The sequence below is a fragment of the Oxyura jamaicensis genome, chromosome 3 (assembly GCF_011077185.1).
Source record: "Oxyura jamaicensis isolate SHBP4307 breed ruddy duck chromosome 3, BPBGC_Ojam_1.0, whole genome shotgun sequence".
NCBI classification, from domain to species: domain Eukaryota; kingdom Metazoa; phylum Chordata; class Aves; order Anseriformes; family Anatidae; genus Oxyura; species Oxyura jamaicensis.
Genome location: NC_048895.1, coordinates 12,466,267 through 12,487,971, shown reverse-complemented (window position 1 = coordinate 12,487,971; position 21,705 = coordinate 12,466,267). Strand labels below are relative to the sequence as shown.

General features: G+C 37.2%; 1 long non-coding RNA gene across 1 annotated transcript in view; it reads left to right on the top strand.

The window, feature by feature from the left end:
- LOC118165182 overlaps positions 1–20,647 on the top strand; it is a 452,777-nt gene extending 432,130 nt beyond the window's left edge. The window contains exons 2-5 of the long non-coding RNA XR_004749898.1: positions 2,890–2,997; positions 12,902–13,053; positions 13,164–13,306; positions 20,534–20,647. This is a non-coding gene — a long non-coding RNA (uncharacterized LOC118165182). The remainder of the gene's footprint in view (positions 1–2,889; positions 2,998–12,901; positions 13,054–13,163; positions 13,307–20,533) is intronic.
- Positions 20,648–21,705: the final 1,058 nt, after the last annotated feature.

The following is a 21,705-nucleotide window of genomic DNA, read 5'->3' as shown; positions in this document are numbered from 1 at the left end:
TGGGGGAGGGTCTCTCCTGAACAACCGGTACGCGTTTTGAGGCCCTGCTTCCCGGGACGTGGCCGAACATCGCTCGTTGATGGGAAGTAGAGAATAACTTTTTTTCCTTTCTCTCTGTGCTTCCGCACGGCCTTGTTTCTTTTGTTTCTCTTTCTCCCCATTCCCCTTTCCTTTAATTAAATCATTCTCATCTCAAACCTCGAGCTCTTTGTGTTGTCTTTTCTCCCCCTTCCTCTTTGAGGAGGGGAGGAGTGAGAGAGCGATTGTGGTGGAGCTCGGCTGCCCACTCAAGTAAAACCATCACACCTTGTTAGTCTCTGCCTATGCAAAAGTTTGTTCATTCATCAAACTTGCAGACAGATTTTCATCCCAAAGTGATGAGCGTGACCCATTTATATAGCTTCCAATCTCTCCCGTGGGTCAATGAATTTTTAAACTGCAGCAAATCCTTTACTAAGTGACTGTGGGAAAAGTGTAGTAAATGTTTTTTTTTTTATTATTTATTTTTATTTTATGGAAACCAATTTTTGAGGATGCTCTAACATTTGGTTGCCTTGTGTGACTATGAATTATTTTTCTGCTTGGTCAGTAGTAATGTAAAGAGTGGCAGTTACAGAAGAAAGATTGAAAAAAATAATTCTCATCAAACCAAGAAGCTTACCAAGAATTTTGGGAGATTTTTTTCTCCTCATTAGCTGCAGTCTCTTGCTCCTTGGATATTGCTCTTGTGTGAACGAGGGTTTAATCTGTCCTCTTCCAATCCTCTTGTATGGATCCTGTCAGAGACTTCTTCTACCTTCTATCTTTGCCAGGGCACCCTGATTGTGCTCCAGGGATGTCTGCCAGCTTTAATTTCTAGATCTGCATGGTCCTGCATATTTACAGAGGCTATGAATGAATATTAAATAAGATGAAATTAAGGTAAAGAGAGAAGAATGTAAAGCCAACGGGATGCTTTATGACTAGCAAGTATAAAGAAGAATATCAATTCCTAAATACCTTTCTACCAGCACTCAACCAAGTGAAAATAGGGTGAGCAGTGATGACAAGTTTGCATTTTGAGTGTCTGATGAAAATTTGCTTTCCTTATTCCAAAATGTATTAATACCAAGACAACAAAATTATTAAGACTCCTTGTGGATTTACACCTATGCATCCTCAGCCTCTCCATAATTCATTTCCACTATTTAATGTACGTTTAATGGATTTTAAGTTTTGGCTTTAGAAACCTAAATTATGGATGTATCTTTGAGGAGAAAAAGGAATGACACAATTTACATATAACGGAAAAGCAAATAACTGAAGGCCTCTCTTTCCTTCTCTGCAGCCTTATTTCCCTGTCCCATCCATCTAAATTCAAGGCTTTGTACTTCGTCTCATCTGTGCTTCAGGTCCTCTTTGAAATCACTGGGCATCCTTCTGTTTACTTGCCTGCCTGAATTAGTCCAGACTCTCCAGGACTCCTGACAGATGACCATACCTAAATCAGAGCCTCACAACACTAATATTACACTGTGACTGCCTTTCAAAAAGTACCTCTAATATGCCACAAGTTGTCACAAATAGCAGCAAGCAGCAGAATTACAATATAAAGGTCTTGGTGCTGTAGGAAATTAAATAGGAAAGAAAACCTGTAAGTGCACCCATTATTTAATGGCAGTTTATCAGTTTGATGTATACAGTAAGCTTTTTTTTTTTTTTTTTTTTTAATACCAATCTATTTTCATTGTCACATTTCTCTTTCTGCTTGAATCTCAGGCCTTAAGATATGTCCTCCCAAGGCTTTAGGAGTTATTAATTCCCTTTAAAGATGCATATGTAATAATGTAATACCTCTTTGCTATTCTGGCAGGAGAACAAATGCAGTGCCACCCGGGAGAAGAGGCAGCCTACCCTGAAGAGACTGGCACTGCTCTGATGCTCCACTCTTGCTTATTTTTTTTTTTTTTTTTATTTTTTATTTTAAAGAGGTGGCTGTTGCCAGCTTTGCTTTCAGGCAGTTGAGACAAGTATTTAGTCTGTGTTCCTATCTCCTGTGTTACAACACTGGTAAACAGTACTTTATATAGTTTGAATTTATGTTAAAAAGAGACTGTTGCATGCCAATGTAAAAGCAAGCAGGAGAACAGGGAAAGCAGAATGTGGGCCCTAGTCAGCAGGTGAGATAATTCTAATGATGATTGCTCAAATGACTGCAAATGATCATGAAAAGAATTATCTTTTAGGAGATTTCTCCCATCTGGTGCTGAATTTCTGCCCCTGTTTTGCTTTGTCATTATTTATTCAAGATATTGCTCTGCTTCTTTTCTTCCTCACCTCTTGAAAGTGGAGTTTAAGGAGATGGGACTGTATTTTGTCTGTTTTCATCTTTTCTGTGTGGAATTTGTTCAGACCACCTCTGGTCTGAGAAGTCACTCAGTATAGAACTTCAGAGTGTGGTCTTACCTCTCCAACTTTACCTTTGTTGATGAGCACTGAAACTGAGATCATTATAGCCAGTAATGCGTCATTACTGGATCCTAAGATAGTGCACGTGGAAATGATTGGCCTGTTTTATAGTTCTTGTTATAGGTCCTTTGCAAAATCAGACAGATGTCATTGTTTCACTCTTTTGCTGTGTTTTCAAGGTTTTCTTTTACTTTCTAATTTTAGAAGTAAACAATGGCTGCAAAAGGAAACAAGCAGAAACTCCAGCTGTTTTGGTTAATCTTTCTCCTGTGTTAGCTGTCATGACACCGGCACTAGTTTGAAAACTGTTGACAGGTAGGTGGTTGAACTTGTACAGCTTCTCCTAGGTGTCTTCTAGACTAGATTCCACTCTTTCCCCCTTTCCTATTATTTATGAGAGCTCACGAGCTTTCTTCTTTTACCCTTGCAACACTGCTTTAGGAAGAGGTGGGAACCAAAGCAGAGGAGAGACTGCATTTACACCAAGGCTCCAAAACGTAGACCTGTCTGACCCAGTTTGAAACTAGCATGGGCTCCTTCAGTTTGGAGGTGAGAGCAAATGCCACATGGCTCCTGGGTCCACACTCAAGTGAGTGACTTGTGAGCTCCATATTGCATCAGCTTAAGGGCTATAGTACCCAGTATAAAACCTGGTATTGAGCTGCAGATGATCCGAGGCTTAAGTTACATTCCACTCAGTCCCAAGTGTCTCATCCAAGATCACACAAATGATCATTCATGTACCTGAAGCCAGCTACTTTGAGTCCTAGTCTTGAGCTCTACACACTGGACCATTATCCTCTCCTGTATGACAAACCTTTGAAAAGCTGCTTTTGTCTCTCCATGTATTTAATGGTGTTTATGAAATAAAAAAATGATTCTTAATGTAAGTGTATTAATTTTGGCAGATTTGTATTCCCTTGTAGGTCAGTTTCTTCAGTCCTCTTTCATATTTCTCCTTCCTGCCAGTATTTCTAGAAATAAATTGTTTAGAAAAAAAAATATTAAAAAATATAATATCTAGTTAAATTACTGTCATATCATTGACAACATCCAAGTCTAACCAAGGAAATGAATAGTTTTTACAATAAACAATTTTCTACCTATTATAAATACTTAGAAAATCTCTCTCTTCTACCTTAATTTACCTGTTGGGATGTACTAGTATAACAGATTGCTACAAGGACTTATCACTCACCAGTTGCACATTAATTCATTAAAAAGTTGCTGTTGTTATAAATCTATTAAATTAATTTCCTATGCAATAGCTCTTATCCATTTCTCCTGTTTTCTCAGTCTTACATTGTACATAGTTATGTGAATTGTGTTTAAGTATTAAACAAGGCACTTGATTAAACACACTGAGGAGAGTGACTGAGATGTCATGGGCTAGTCTTTTAAAAAGTGTTTATAATTCAAAATTTGCATATTCATGCCTATTTCCAAATTTGCGTGCACAGATGAGTAACATCCAGATACTTAATCTAATTGTTATGTGAACAAAGAACTATTTCCATTTACACAGTGAATACATAAAGGCTTAGCTGAAAAAAATATCTCTAGCTTACAGCCTAAGGTTGGATATTTGGTCCATTGTGCAAACTCATTAGAAAATGTATCCCCTTCCAGACGCAGCTATTACATTTTAATGTGATATAGATATTTGTGGGCTGTGTTAAGAGAGAGGACAGCTAAAGCCAGTAAGAATGACAAAATTGCTGCAGCTGATTACAAAGATTCTCTGCAAGAAATGAGAAAAAGTGAAAGAAAAAGGGAAAACTTCATTACACTGGTGAAAGCCTATCTAACATACTGAGTTCACTGCATTAGGGATGGGAGTCTTCACAAAGTGAGACTGATTCAGTCTTTTGGTTATTTCAGAGAGGCTTAAGCACATCTCAAAAGCTTTACAGAATTGGGTTCTGGTACAAAGGACGGTTCACACTATTTAGTAAAATGTGGTTTAGTAAAATGTGGAGTTGAGAATTGCTTTCAAGAGAGATTTGAATTAATCTTGTGTCTTGAATATAAATGGTTTCCTAGAGCAAGGCTCGTGTTTCCCACTGAAAAACCTAGCACGTTTAACTAGTGCCTGGTGCTAGTGCTACTTTAACACTCATGTCAATAAAACTCTAAGATGGTAGTAATGTTACCCAGTAATTGCTTTATATTACATATGCAGCTCAAGAAACCTAAGTGTCTATGAGAATTTTTTTCAAAGCTTCCGTGTAAAATTAACCTTGAAAAAAATCAAGATGAAGGAACTGCTAAAATAAAATACACTAAAGAAAATCATCTAACACACTGCATTAAAAGAGAATTATGTCTTTACTATGTCAGTTGCTATAAATTTTCTAGTAATCATAATGCAATTGTACTTTAATTGCTCTATAATTATGTTCCCATATATGGTCTCAATATGAATTTCCTTTATATGTTTGACATATTAATTTTATTCCTCAATGTTAAAATAGTGATTCAAAGTGAAACCTATAAGAAATGATTGTAAGATGATTAAATTATAATTATAGGGATATTATTTGACGTAATCAAATTATGGTATATATGCTTTCAGAAAGAGTGATATGTATTTGTTCTAAGTCTTACATGCAATTACTCTCTATGTGATTTTCTTGTTAAGGAAGGTGGCAGAACAAATGTTTCTAGCAGTGGAAAGTGGAGGAATAACGGTCTTATAAACAGAGCAGACAAATTCTACTATAAATTTGATTTTAAAAGGAAAACAATGTCCTATATGCCATTGTATTTTACTTCTAACCCCCTTTATTCTGATCACCATAGTTCCTCTAAAATTACTTCAAAGCTCTTGAGATTGACTCTCATTTCATGAAACTTGGTTCTTACTTGAGTATAATAAGCCAGAAAGATATTTCATTGTGTTTCATATTTTAGATTGGGGGGGGGGGGGGGGGCCGGGGGGGAAGGGAAGGAAGAAAGGAAGACAAAGATAATGAAAGAGTTGGTCTTTACAACATAAATATTGAGATCTATTTTTCAGGTGGAATATTTGGCTGGGTGCAGATAAGGCTAAATATGATGGAGTGTTGACCTCTTCTGTCCTGGGCAAATCAGTTTTCACACCATTGTGATTGATGGTTGTTCATTCCCTCATGGGGTCCATGATGATTCTTCCCACTTTTAGAATCAGGCTGTATGAGACAGGGTATATATTGCTGATCCTTATGGAAACAACACCAGGAATATTTTTTCCATATAAATGTTAAAATCATCATACTATCTACTAGGTGTTTTCCAGTTTTTTTTTTTTTTTTAAAGACATCTTTAATGAACAAGTGACTCTATTTTTTTTCTTGGCCTTTTTTTTTTCTTTCTTTTTTTTTTTTTTTTTTTATCATTAATGCTTCACAGATGGCTGTGGTGCTGCCTGAGTTTATAACAGGTTTGGCTGTTTTTTAAATAATAAATGCTGCGAGGGCCATATGTCCCCTCACAACATTGTCCTTCAAAATTAGAAGTGAATTAGTAATTCAAGGGAGGAGTTGATAGATTTAATAAAGTGCTTTGGTAGCAAATAATCTATTTAGGGGACGTTTATAACTTAAAAACACCATGCCAGGGTTTTTGATATTGCACATCAGCAGGAAAAAAATATTGGATGTGAAAGTAGAAACTGTGGTGACAGAAATGTTATGGAAAATATTTACTTAAAAAAAAATCTAAAACAACAATAAACACAAATATTCATGTTCATTATCTAAAGTGCTCTAAAGAACAGAAGCAGAAGTGAGTTATGAAGTGCAATAATGCAGATTCCAGTGGGTGCTCAAATGTGAGTTCTCTGCAGTACTAACATGTTCAATGAAAAGTCGTACACAATTCTAACAGCTTGCACTTACAGAAATCCACAAGCAAATCTATTGAGAGGAATGAGAGAAGTTAGAAAGCTGTGAAGGACTATTTGTGTGCAACAAAACCTTCTGTCACTTCTTCTGTTGTAGATGAGAAAAATCTCCCCACTCTCAATGGGGTTGTCCAGGCTGTGAAACCAGTGCTTGCACAAGTGAGAATCAGGTGGCTTTGGGGAAGGAGATAGACAGATGCTTTGACAGTGATGGGGGGAGGCTGTCCTAATTTAAGCCTTGCTATATACTTTCCATAATTACAATTTCACTCGTAAGGCTCTGTTATTCTTTTTAGTCTCCACGTGTCACATTGTACAAACATCTCTATTATGCCTATGAATTTCACAGGAGAGTGGAGAGAGGAGATTGAATGCCTCCTGAATGCTCAACTGAAAATTATTTCCAATTGGCTTATATAGGGCGTTGTCAAGTGGCTTGAGAACTGAGATAACCAGTAGATATACAGGAAAGATGTCTGGTTGAGTAACTTGCATATCGTACTAAGTATCTTTGTTACTGATCTGGAAAAGAAACAAAACAGAAATCCCCAGAAACTGCTAAATAATGAAAAGTGGTGAACGCTTGTGAAGACAGACAAGTTTACATTTGCAGAGGTACATAAAAGCTGGAGAAAGGGCCAGAAAATATATTAAAAAATTAGAGTTCAGGAATGTGAACTTAATATATCTAGAAAATAAAGTAGCTATTCAGTGGGAGGGAAAAATCAGCAAGACATCAAGGAATGAATTTGAACAGCAATTTTCATTTTTCTTATGCAGATGAAAGTCTGGAAGAACTCCATTGATTCCTAAGAGTAGCAAATTATACCTTTCTGACACATGAATGCAATTCCTATTGATACATCTGCATTAAACTCTCTTTTATATCTGAGAACAGGGACTGTTGTTGCAGAAGTACAGGTGGTCTGAAATCAGGGGATGGCTGTGCACCAATTTGCAAGCTTAACTGAACCTCTATCTAGCCAAGGTCTTAATTATGTGTTTAGCTTTAAGCTGGCTGAAGTCCATGACCTTAAATTTAGTATTCTGGATGAGAGTCTGTGTGTGCTGTTCACTGTATAGGAAAAGCATGATATATTATCTTGATCTGATTACTTAATGAAGTAGTTTTCCTATCCACACCCACTGGGAAAGTCCAGCTGACCTTGGACAAGCCACTTAAACCATTTGCATCTCCACCCCCAGCATACACTTTTAAGCTTATATATCTTAATTTTATGTGCTGTTTACTTCAGCTGGAAACTCAGACATCTCCTGTTATGTGTTTGCATGATGTATGCACTCTGGACATTGCTGTACTTTAAATAAGAATAATAACAGGATGGAAAGGAGGAAAGGATGGACATAAAACCAGAGGTGAGAAAGAAAATAAATACTTTGGGTGCATGCTGGGATGCCTCTTAAGCAGAAAAACTTTCATGCTTTGGCTTTGAGAGCAAGGAGTTTAGCAGTGTCCATTGCTGTTGTGTAATTTTATTTGCTGAGTTGTGTGCCACAGTGTCAGCAGATCGTAGCACTGGACTCTGCCTCTCTGCAACACCAACAGGCAATCTGAGAGTATCACACAGTCTCAAGGGTCACTGGCAGCCTGCTGTCTTTAACTGAGCTGCTGATTAGATAGCACCCTCCTTACAGTATGTTTAAATTGATTAAATTATATATATATATATATACACACACACACACGTGTATATATACACACACAATAATAATACATAATAAAACAGTGTATATCACAATTTTGGGGCTGCTTACTATAATCATTTCATTTTTTGTCAGGAGTGAAGCAAACACAGTTTGCTGCTCACTGAAAACCTCAAGCTGACAGAAACAAAATAACTGCCTGCATATGCAGTCATTGTCTCTGAATTATGATCTAAAATGCTGGAGTTTCTTTTCTCCAACTTCCATCAGTTTTCTTTCCTTGTCTTGGTGATGGAGAAGCTGTAAGTGCAATACACACACTCTCACTGATTAAAGCCTTAGAAATCCATGAGTAGCAGTCCTTCAAGGAATTGGTGATATGTTACCTAGTGAGAGATGATTGTCTTGACTTGCCCAACCCCAGCTGATTCCTAGCTGATAGGGAAGAGGAAGGGTTACACTGATTTGCCAGTGGCATATGGGTGCTCAGAAGGTCCTTGAGAGGGTGCTCTGTTTCACCAGGTGTAAGCACAGATCTGTAGTCTTCATCTGCATACAGCAAGCCACTATCTTTTTGGGAGCTGTATGAGTATGCCATCAGTTATTGATGTCAGTGTGTGACAGTGGTCTTTGGCACATTATTGGCATCTTGGATTTATCATTTCTTGCTGATTCAACAGGAGGGGGATTATCAGACCTTCCCATGATGATTTCTCAGCATGTAGGTTTGGGCACTGGCATATGAAGAGGGAGAGGGGCCAGCTCTCTCTCTTCTCTCTTTTTTTTTTTTTTTTTTTTTTTTTTTTTTTCTTTTTACGAGGCCTGGGATTTTCCTGATGGGTAAGGAACTGTCAGCAATGAGATGCTGAGATAAGCCTCAGAAACTCTAAAGCAAGAGTGTCAAAAAGAGAGTTTATAAGAAAATAAATACTTTCTCTTTGAATTGAATGAGCTAGAACATTACCTCTCTGCCTTATTGCCATTCTGTATATGGTTTGGTATCTTTATTCTTTGCTACCTCTTGCTTTCTAGGGGCTATTGTCTTTTTTTGAAAGGTGTATACCATTCAGATGTTTAAGATTTAAAAAGCAATTAGAAATAAAGTGTGTTAACTTCTGTTTTAATTATGTTAAGTTTTCACTTCAACATAAATAAACCAACAAGTCCAAAAAAAAAAAAAAAGTGACCTGGCCTAGAAGTATACCAGGTGCCTTTGTTTTGCCTTTTAGTCAAATTCAAATAGAAACTTCAGTTCCCAGAAAAAAAAAAAATCACCTAATAAATCAGCTTTTCTCAGTCTTGAGCCTCTCAGGAGGCTCTAGAAAGTAATTGTCTATTTTTTCACTTTTCCTTTCTTAAGTCCCATGCCTGCCTGGTCAGCACAAAGCAAGTTTAGCTCACTGTGGTTTCATGCAAACTGTGCCATTTGCCAGGAACTCCATGCCTATTGCCATTGAGCTTGCATCCTTTACTCTCCTGCTGAATTTACTCCTTGAACATCTTCTGGCAATGAGACTTTTCAACTCAGCTATTTATAGACTAAAAGTTAAAATTAATACTATTATATTTAAAGCTAAGCAAAACAAAACCCTACTGTGTTATCTTCAATTCATATTTATTAGTTTCCCAAGTGACTACATAATCATATTGTCCTTCTGCCTTATCCTTCTTTCTCCTTCACTTTTCTCTTACCTTAGTTTATAAGCTCTTTTGTACAAGTAGATCCATCTTTACAGACATTCCTGAAGTCCATGTGCTATTCTGTTCTCTATTACCACTAAAAATTGGCTAGGTATGAGAGAATTCCTCTGAGTGCTCCCTAAATAGCCTCCATTGCTGCAACCTTGCACGACAACTCTTCATTATTGCATACAGCCTTGCTGACTAAGCAAGTAAGTATCATGCCCCTCATGTGTTTGCTGCTCCAGGACTTGTAATGGCTTTTAGTATGGGCAGGGAAAGACTAGCCAAGAATTGGAGGTGAAAGCAATAGAGAAGATAGAAGAGAGATTTGGTCCTGCTCTCACTTCTGCAACTTTTTATTATCTGGAGTCTTTTTGCCTCAGATGCTGTTCTTATTGGGTTGTCATTTTTATTTCACATTTTGCCCTAAAACTGTCCATGGTTGATCCAAAAGGATGTCATTGTGGTTATTAGTTACAGATCTTCACAGTCTTGATTACCCAGAAAGATATCAAGGGCATTTCGCCTGTGTTTTGCCCTCAGAGAAGGTTTGGGAGAGTTTCTGGGTGCAAAGGGACACCCAACGTGACAACCTACAGAGAAATCTGTGATTTTGTACTTTTAATGTAAACCTTCTACTTTAAACTCCTGGGCTGCTGCAGAGTTCTCTTGAAGCTTATAGCTCAAACCTCAAAGCTGAAAGTTCCTGCTCCCTCAGAGTTATGAAGATGAGAAAGAAAACAATGCTGTGGAGGCAGAGGGGATCAGCTCAGGATCACTCAGAAGGTCAGTTGCTGTGCAGGGCTGCCATCGCAATCTGCTGCCTTCTAGATCAGTCTTAGCTGCTTGGTTGTGCTGCCATGCCCAAGGCATGGGCAGGATGGCAACATCCAGCTATCCGGGTAACACACACTTTAAACCCCACACTAATGGAGAAGGTCTGATGGTCAGCCAGCTCTGCATTCCCTAAACTGAAGAACATTTCTTGCCCCTCCATACTGCTTATTTATATTTGGTCATGATTCAGAAAATGTACAGATCTTAGGCTGCTGGAGAGGAGTGCTCCAAAGTGCTGTCAAGATGACCGCTTTCCATAATTCCACAAACAAAGCCACAGCCACACAGACGTTGCTTCATCCTGCTCCATGGGCCATATAAGCCATTTCCATGTCAACGAGGATAGATGTACTTTTTGGTTTATGTCTCTAGAAAAACTAGTACTCTGGTTTGTTGAAAACTTGGTTTTGCTTAGACAAAAACTGCCTCTGGACTTAATGGGATACCACATGGTTTCTAAGGGTAGTTCGCTCTCTGTTACACATTCATCATAGGCTTTTTTCGTTCTTGGTACTATTTGATATTACCCAGCAAGTTTCTGAACTGCAAATGTGGAAATCAGAGATCAGGATAGAAAGTATGCTAATTCTTTTCATCATTATAATTAAGGTAGAACCTGTAAAATACTGAAGGTTGTAGCTATTTGAAAACCATTTGGGAGTAATTCCATTGTTAGGCTTGGTGGACAATATTCTGCATCCACAGGTACGGATGAAAATTATGTTAGAGAAACAACCTTTCTTCACTGGATTTCTGGGTCAGGAAGCAAGTGGATGCATCTGCCACTACTCATCCTTTCTGTCATTACTATGATCTTTCTGAAGACTTGAGGGCAAAGCTGTTTGCACGTTTCGTGGAGAAAAAAAAAAAAAAAACTTAAATACTGAGAACTTTCAAAGAGAGTGAGATGCTGTAACATTTACAGACAGGAAGAAAGATCTTAATAGGGAATGTTAAACTGCATACTAGCAGAGTGTTGAACAGCATATTCAGTTTCATCAAATCCTCATAGCTATTCAATAGATTAAAGAAGTCAACATCATCTTTAGACATTCAGGATTTCCACTCCATTAATTGTGGCCCATCAGAAGGCTGGACTGGATGGTTTTTAGTTCTGGTGACTTACTTCACACCAACACTTTACTTTCGTTGAGATGTCCAGGACAGCAAAACGGTATAGGTCATCTGATCTGTGGTCCATCAGTGCAGAAATTCACCTGGACAGCAGTTCAGGTGTGTGCTTTTAAAAATATTTGACACAGATGCAACATCTCAACTATACTATACCTCATCTTAACTACAGTATAAGGAATACCTCTGGGACAGTAATTACCTTGCAATCCTCTGTGGTGAGATCTGCTGCAAATAAATAATTCACAGTTGCCAAACATAAGTGAACTCTTCATATTAATTTAGAACTTTTTGTGGATGGGCTTTCTTCTGGAAAGTATCACAAGGGAACAGATCAAGGATAGCTTGAACCTCAGAGAATTTCTGGCTATTAAGAAAACAATTGGGTTCTTTTTTATATTTATGCATTAGGAAACCTAATTTTCTGTTCCTTCATTTGGAGCTTCTTGCCAGACAGCTTTTTTTCCCGCTTGGGTTATTGACAAAATATGGTATAAACAAATTAGCACTTTTTCAAAAGTTTTAATCTTGTTGCTTTTGCTATACCAAATAGTAAAGAATAGAAAAACCAGAGGCATGAAATCTTCTTAATTTTAAACCTCCAACTAATTTAGTCTTCTTGATATTTTTAGCCTTGAAGCAAGTATATTGCTTTTGAAATATTAACTTACATATTTGATTCTAACGGCGTTATCTTTCTCATTCACTTTATGTTCTATTGGGAGTGGAAGGGGTTTGGCAAAGTATGATGTTGATTATGTGCTTATTTATAAGGAAGTGTATGTATACCTGTATATAAAATGTGCACTTAATCTCCAGAGACTCTTTAATGGGAAATATCAGGAATCGTTGCTGAATTATATCTTTGCTTTGGAAAAGCCTCTTTATTATCATCTATAATGCAATGTCATCTAGCTCAGTGTTTTACACATTCCAAGTGATTCTAAACAATTACTGCTTAGCTTATTGCATCAGAGACTTCACAAATTATTAGATGTATATATTTCTTCCAGTATCTAACTCTGCTTTTGCCAATGTGCATTCATTCAGGCAGGATACATCTTTAATTAAAAAGAAAATTCTCACAAATCAATAAATAAATGTAGATCAGTTTTATCCATGGTGAGCTGTTGATATTGAATTAAATGCAAGTCATTCTCAAAAGCTAGTACTGATTTACTGAGATTTGCTGAATTATAAGTCACTACAAACTGCGAGCCTGTTGAATTTTTCTTTTCTTCTCCATTCACATAGGTTGTCCAGAAAACTTTAAAGAATAACACACACCCCGTGAAACAACCACAAGAATGGATGATGTGGTTCATCGAGTATTATGCACCCAAGGACCTCATTCCTGTGATAGATGCCATTCCCGTCTCAGAAAATACGTTATCAGTTGGTCAAGGGTAAGTTTAATAGCATAGGCACATTCCAGATAATATTATTTTAGCTTATTTTTTTGAAGGAAAAATAAAGTTTTCAGTGTCGTCCTCCCTTCCCTACATTTACCTGCCAGCAGCTGTAGTCAGGCTTTAACCACTTCAGACAGAAGTTTCAGGATCTGAAAGATGATTAAGTTTCTGCAAGTTTCATGAAAACTAGTCACTTTGTTGAAGCAAGAGACTGCGACTGTTGTATCCTCAGTGCAGAAATAGCCAAGTAGAGGATGTGTTCTGTTTGGCCTGCCACTTGAACGTTCAACATGAATGTTTGCTAGGTGGCCATATGTATATAGTTTTAAAACACCTACAGCTAATGCACGTCATGCCAGCTTGCAGTCAGGGAAAGGAAGCATGGGATATGAAGGAAAGGTGGAGAGGAACTAGGAAGAAGCATGGGGTACATTGGAGCTATTTCTGTCATGGCTGGGGAATGGGTGGACTAACAGGTCCAGTGGATGTGAAGGGGAGCTAACAGTATTGACTCTGATAAATGGGATTTTTGCAGTCAGTGTGGAACTTAAGGTGCAAATCCACAGGAAAGGTGGCACAATTTATTCTACAGGTTGTCTTGGAACAACCTGTTTGTTACCATAAAAGCTTGGACCTTTTTGTTTCATAACTGAGCAGAATGCTTCTGTGTATCTGAGCTGGCCTAGCCTGCCTCAAACGTTTGTAGTCTGGTGGATTCTTCTTTATCCAGCCTAATTCCAGTTGCAGCTTCTCTGCTGAGTTTGCCTAGAAAGTCTACTGCTTTCCTGCCAGGTCTGAAGGTAAGAACAAGCTCACCAGAGGGAAACTTTTGTTTGAAATACAAACACAAGAAATTTTAGCTTTAGCCTAGATGTGCAAGATGGGGCATGGTAAATGGAAAGGACAAAACATACATTTTTCTACTGCATTGTGTCTTGTGTCACAAGGAATGGCGCTAAAAAGACTGTAGTGGTTCCGCAGTCCCTCTCATGAATTAGGACAATTGCAGCACTTTGAACATCTCTGTAATCTTCCCCAAGTTCTGTAGTTGGTTGACTTGGTCTTAAAATGCCATTAGCTACTGAAGGGAGAGATTAATTCAGGTGTAACAAGATATGTGTCTTGAGGAATGGAGATCCCTGTAAAATATTAGGATATTTCTGGAATTCTTTGATATACTGTAGTGGAAGCATGGTCTGATATCTGCTGTGCTTTTCTGTCCTCTGGAAACAGCTGAGGGGTTGCAAAGCTGTCTGAATATCTCCGAAATATGCCACAGAAAATATTGATATTTGTAGAAAAAGTACAGAGAAGGAATTCCTGTTTTGTCCCAGAGTAATAAATTCAAGCATTTTTTTTACTATGCTAACTAAAATTAAGATTGTAGAAGAGAGAAATAAAAATGCTGAATGCACTAGAGTCTTATGCTGTTTTATTTTTTATCAAGAGACTGTTTAATCTTGTCTCCTGAGTAGTCCCCCTGTCTTGCCTCATCTTTCTCCAATATAAATAATGTATTGGACACATAGAGGTATAAGTGTATTGAACCATTTTTATTTCATGTGGGCAGCTGTGAAGCTTGTAGGCATTTCAACTGAGACATTTAAAAACTGTATGAACACGCTTCTGCTACATGTAGCTAAAACTATTTTGTTTTGCTTTGTGTTACTTCACCCAAGAAAACAATCAGAAAGCATAGTTTGTGTGCAGTCTATTGAGTTCTGATCATGCCTAATAAATAATAATAATCCTAACTGCAAAAAGTCCTTCTACGAGATACACAAGTCATCCAGAAATGAGACTCCTACTTCATTGCACTTTATTTATGTCCAGTAGGGGAGAGGTTGAGGGAACTTAAATAAATTCATGCTTGATATCAGCTGGTTTATACTAGATTTCTAAGACAATTTTTACTCTGCTATAAATTAATGGTTAATTTAATTTGACCTTTTTAAAATGCACATACCATAAGTAACTTTCTTAAATATCTTCCATGATTTGCTTGATTAAAGAAATGTAATTTGCTTTCTTTTATTTTATTGCTTACTGTGTATTTTCAGAGCTTTCTGCAACTCCTTCCCTCATGTAATATAATTGAAATAAAAGTCAGATTACTATCAAATGACTAGGCAGCTCTGAACCCAATGAAAATGAGTAGAATTAGGTATTAAGTGCTGTAAGGCAGATGTCTGCAAGCTGTTGCACGATGTTTTCATTGAGGTTTTGGTACAAAACATGTTCCCTCCTATTGCACAGGCTTCCTGACTTCTTCCTTGTGAGAACATACTGTACCTTTGTAACCACAACAATCAGTTACATGGAAAACTGAATTTAGGAATACACTCAATGATTGTCTCTTTTTTTTTTTTTTTTTTTTTAAAGTTAACCAATTATATACCAATCCTAATTGGCAGCCTTAGCAGCCCCACTCTCTATCTCCCTTAACCTAGAACATTGAACCCTGCCTTGCCCCATGCTAACCTGGTCAAGAATTGTATCTTTAATCCTGCGTCTCATCAGGGCTGGTGTGGTAGGTTAGCCTTGGCCAGCAGCCAAACAACCCCCCCAGCTGCTCACCACTCCCCATTCAGTGGGATTGGAGGAGAAAATGGGACGACTAAGCTCATGGTTCAAGATAAAGGATGTGAGATTTCTTATGAGTTCCTGTGACATGCAGCAGAGACTCAACTTGAGGAAAAATCAATTTATTGCCAATTAAAATAGGTTTAGTAGTGAGAAGCAAAAAGACAGACATTGGAAGCATTGTGTACATTGAAGCAACACTTTTCCTTCCCCCTTTGCCAGGCTTAACTTCACCTTAACTTCGGATTCTTCCACATTCCCACCTCATCCCTGAACAGTGCAGGATGGGTGGGGAACGTGGGGATGGAATCAATCTGTAACAGCTCCTCTCATCTGCTCCTTCCTCCTCCTTTTTTCCCTGATCCAGTGTGGTGTCTCCACACAGGCTGTTTATCCTTCAGGATAAATCTGCAACTGTGTGGGCTTTCTGTGGTCTCCAGTTTTCTTCAGGAAGCCTCCAATTGTTCCAGTCTGAGTCCTACATGGGCTGTGGGGAATCACTGCTCTGGTGCCCGGAGCACCTTCTACCCCTCCTTCTCTGACCTTGGTGCTCTCAGATGTTTCTCGCTTTTTTTTTCCTTCTCTCCTCCTCAATCTGTCCAGCATTTTTTTTCCCTAAGTATGTTTTCCCTGAGGTGGCCTTGGATGGGGCTGACGGAGCCAGCTGGAACTGGCACGGGGCAGACCCAGAACTGACTCGAGGCTATTTCCACCTTGGAAATGAGAGTTTCAGAGTTCCACACTGCCCATGGAACAGCCAAGGTCTTGTGTTCTTGTCTCCCATCTGTGACCCCACGTCGGGGTGGGAGGCAAAGATGTTTTCTTTCTTTCTCACCTCAGCACCACAGATACAGCTCCAAGGCCATGCAGAACAGTAAGTAGCCAATAGCTAACATTTTCAAAAGTAATTTAGATAACAAATAACACTTTTATGCAGCCAAGCTGGCACTGAAGAAAGTTCTGAAAAGAGCTGTGATTAGAAACTGCACGTGAGGCTTCTGCAGCTCCCCAGATTTTTGCTAGAGGTGAATACTAGTCCTTGTCTACATGCGGTAATTGTACCTACTCTGCAAAATAAGTGAAACAGTTCTTTATGGAATAAGTTATTGCAGAATTACTAAATCAGTTAACTAAAGTGACAGAGATAAAACCACCAAGTATGTACGTTTGGATAGGTCTCTGTAGTCATCAGTGTTTGTGAGGAGATAGGAAGAAACATGGTGAGGCCAGAAAGTTGAGTGTTGTATCACACCACGGGGTAAAAAAGCAATATAAACCCACAAGAAACTTTTTTTGTTTAAAAGAAGTTAGAAACTGCCTGAAAGAAAAAAGTTAGGATATTATATCCTAGACTCAGCATGGAGGCACTTAAAGAGCATCCTATTAGCATCACAGAAGGAACAGTACGCACACCCCAGAATGTAAAAAGGAAAAAAAATCGAGGAAGGCGAGAGCCCCTATAATGTGTTCAAGAGATAAGATACAATACTTTATTGAAGCTAAAATCTATCCTTTAAAAAGAGACTAGGAGTCCAAACTATTCTAATAAAATGAAAGGGACTTTGGCAGATAAGAGAAGTCAAGCAGGAGTTTGAAGAAGTAATATTCAGATACAAAGACAAGAAATATGTGAATTAAGGTAATCAGAAGTAATCTGCCTGGGGAGAAAAATGTTGGATCTCTTAGACCAGTGGGGTAGAAAGAGAACAGCCAAAAATGTGGAAACTTACAGAGTATCATATCAGTTTTTCTTTATAGGTTGAGGGTCTTTCCCCCTCTGAGCCCAGAAGAGGCTAAGTGCCACTTCTCAGGAACTCTGACACATCCCATTACAGAATTCAAGGTGTGGATTCTTTTTAGGTAGAAATTTTTAAGTCATGTAAACTTTATTTTGGGGATGTCATCTTTGGGATAGCAAACAAAGATGAATGGATAACAATTTCATGGTTCTTTTGCAGTATGATGGGTTGATACATTGGTGGGAGGTAGGATGAATTATTTTAACTTACCACCCACCTCCTTAGCTTGAAACGATAGATCTTTTTTGTTGACTTCACTTTGTGTTGGAAATCCTTTTTTGAAGCTCTTCTATTTTTTTGACCTTGTTCGCTGCAGTTTGCAATAAATTAGCTTTTCTTTTTCCACTTTGTCTTCTTTTCCTCCAGTCTAAACAGTCGTTACTCTTTTAAAATCTCAAGGTCATTTTCATTCCTATTAAAAAAAAACAAACAAACAAACAAATCAACACCTCTAAATATTCTGCCATTTTGTCTTGAGTCTCCTTATGCAATGGTGTTAGAGATAAAACTGCCATTAAAGTTGGAAATAATTATAGGATTGTTTCTGTTTGAATGAACACTGTGCAATTTTGTCAATGGGAAATGGCTCATATCCCAAATCTGTGGAGGAAAAAATGAATTTTCTGCTGTTTGCTATTAAGTAGTTCTGAAGTTACCTAAATTAAATATATACCTATTCACTCTTTCTTCAAAACTCTAATTCATTAATTTTGTTCCTAGTATTTAGTTACCAGAAATATATTTAGAATTTCTGTCTTTTAGATTTGTTGCAGCCTTTGTAGTTTTCTTAAACAGGATGTGAAAGATATATGAAAGGTTTTCTTGTGGGATAAGAAATGTGTAAAAGGGATCTACACCACATCTAGAGCTAAACATGTCTGATATGCTGCTCAAGTACTTCAACAGTGATATAAGTAGTCTACCAATTTATACTTTTTAGATTTTATTCAGATTTAAAATAACTTTATAAGTTAATATAACTTTCACTTTTCTGTCATTTCCTTGTGGTTTTATATATGTGTATATACATATATTGTGTAATAATATTCAAATTTCTTAGTTTTCAGGAATAATATTTGATATATAGTTCTATATAGCTGTCTTAATTGCTTCATCGACTTGACTTTTACTGATTAAGGAAATTTTGCAGGTTCATCAGAGACAAATGATCTGTCTTACTTTATTACAGATGCAGAAAAAACAGGCTATTAACAAGCTCAAGCACATATTGTGTCCCTATATGCTTCTTCTGTAAGAAATTAAATCATTTCAGTTTTTGACTTATTGCTGTTGACAGACTGACTTACTATTTAAATTTTAGCATATAAATAATATACTGGTGATACTGCTCATTAGTTCAAAAAAAAACATGTCAAAAAGTGTCATGTTTTATTCTTTTTTTTTGCTTGGCTAATTGCTCTTTTTTTTTTTTAAAAAAAAAAACAAAACACAATAACAACAAACAACAACCACCACCTTCTCTATGGAAAATAAGGTATTTACTTTTTTAGTCCTTTCCAAGTTCTGACTACCTCATCAAAACAGCTTTGAACAGCCCTGGTTAATCAGCATCTGACAACATTTTAGATATAATTGCAGAATGATAAAGACTGATTGAACTGAAGTTAATTTCCATTTGGCTTTTACCTTCTAATTATTTAGCAGCTGAGCATCAAAACCCCTTTACCACGACATGCCTGCAGGGCCCTTAATAGGCAGTGCATAGCTCAGTAGAGTTCAGTTACGTGAAAAAGAAATGTTACAGCTCAAGTGATTTTGAAATGCTTGAAAACTGGGAGACTTTGCTGCTCGTGAGACTATAATGAAAATTGTCAATTAGAATAAAAATGTACTAATTAATGTATTGAAAAATTAAAACTCCAATAATCATATCACAAAATTAACAGCCAACTTGCTGACAAACAAAATTAAGTCTGTTCTGAACTCTGCATTTGTGCAAGCCAGAGACACTATCAGAAAAAAGAATTTTTTTAACATAATACTTGGTAAAAAAATAAGGCATTTGTAGGCTCATTATTTCTCTTCTCATAAGATGTTGATGGTGTATTATCTTCATGGCATGGACTAGAACATTTTTTTTTTTTTTGGTTGAAGCCAGTCTCTTAATGCACGTGCATGATGGTGTTTGCTCAGTTTGATGCCCAGAGGACTTGGGCATGTGGTTGCCTAAGAAGTGGAGGTGTGGAAAGCTGTGCTATGATTCAAGTTAAAGGCTAAATTAAACTCTCTAGTGAATTCTTGGGATAACAGAATCCTTTCCAATTAGAGAGTTTTTTATTGTTGTCAATGATATATATGAGAGAGGATTGTGAGGGGTTAAAGATAAATCTTGGGGTTATTGGGATTTATCAGAAAAACAATTATTTTCAAAAATGAATAAATATTGTCCTTGTTCATTAGGGCATGACAGCATACAAAAATTGATGTCATTGTAAAAAAAAATATTGTAGGTGTAACTTGAAAAGGATGAGGTTTACATTTTCTTGTAAATCTATGATAGGAATGTTTCAGTATGGCTTTTTGGTTTCAGACCTAATTTGTTAGAGTTAAGAGGAGTCATACTAATTTAGAAATTCAGTGTAACTCTGGGGAAAATCACAAGTGATATCAGCTGTTTTATGAGTGGTGGTCCTTTATTCTGAAGTAGATAGAAGTACCTCTGCCTTTCTCCTCCCTTTGTGCGCACATGTGTACACACGCGCCTGTATGCATACATACCCATTGGCCTAAATGGCCTTTTAATGGGATGGAAAAAACAAAATGCAGGAGGTACCATCTGTCAGATGTGATGTAAAGCTCATATTCCTGTGATTTATTGTCTTTAAAACTCTTTCCTATTTCTGTGGGAATTAATAATAATTTTGAGAATAAGTTGTAATTTGGATAATTACTTTCTGCCTACCTGAAAATCCTCCTGTAGCTTCAGTTAATTAAATATTCTACATTATTTGTCTTTAATTGCTGTACGGCATATCTATCTGCAGTTATAAAAAAGAAGTGTTCTAAAATTAAGGAAAAGCAGTGTTTTAGGGGAATTATCGTTGCCCTAACATTTTCTTTTCTCCACTAAGGAAGCATAGCTGAGTTCTCTAACTGAAGATGAATGGAAAAGAGTAACTTCACGTTTAAATACAAATTTACAAGTTTCTATTTCACTATAATTTGATTGCTCTTCATGAACCTGAAACTAAAGAAAGTTTGGAATGATGAAATTCAAAGAAACTTTTGTATTACAAAAATAGGATACAATAAATATATAAATTATTTCTTCTAAGAAAAAAAAAAAATCTGAAGTATTCTTTAGCAGAAAGATTCTCATACATTATTAATATATAAGATGCAAATGATATACCTGTTGTCTCTATCAATAAATTATCTTTGAGTTAGATCCACTAAGTGAGTTAAGATATTTTTTTGCTGCACTTGCTAATACCTGGATGGCTCTGAACAAACTAATTCCCTTGAGTTGCATGATGGAGAAGATACTTCAGGACCACTTTTGTTATAGGGAGTATTACTAGGAAAAGTCAAGTTACATGAAATAATAATATTCATATTAATTTTAATAAATGCAGAGTACAGACAAATAAGCCTGGAAGTCCACACCTGTCAAGAGAAAAAGAAAAGTAAATTATGGGATTTAATATTTATTTTGAGGGTTTCCATATTTTCTCCTGAGTGGCATGCCTGTAATATTCTTCTGATGACCTGAATTCCAGCACTGTTTTTGCCTTCATTTTTCTTTGCGCAGTGGTAGATTTCTGTGCTGAAACACTGGTGGTGCTATTGAGAATCACATCCCCAAGCAACTCAAGATAAATAGTCTGCATGTGTAATGACAGGCTGTGTACCCAGCATGAAGTTGTGTAAATACAGAGGCCATGGCAGGTGTCAGAGAGGAAAGCAGTTTGAGAGATGTCTTCAAGGACAATGGGAAACCTTTTTTTTTTTTTTTTTTTTTTTTTTTAAGTAATTCTTCTACCCCTCCCACAGCAAGACTTTTGGTGGTGTAATGGGCCATGACTCCCTTACCTGTGAATGGACGAGGAAACAGGGGGGACTTGGAATGACTGCTGAGACACTGTAGCTTGAAGGAGTTGAAAATTTGGACATGAAATGCTCTTTTTGTTCCACCTGACAGTAAAACCTATCAAAAACCCCAATTTAACCAGGGAGAATATCCAAGGTTTCCTGCATCCAGAGACATCTCAGTGGATTTCCCCAGAGAAAAGAACAAATGCGC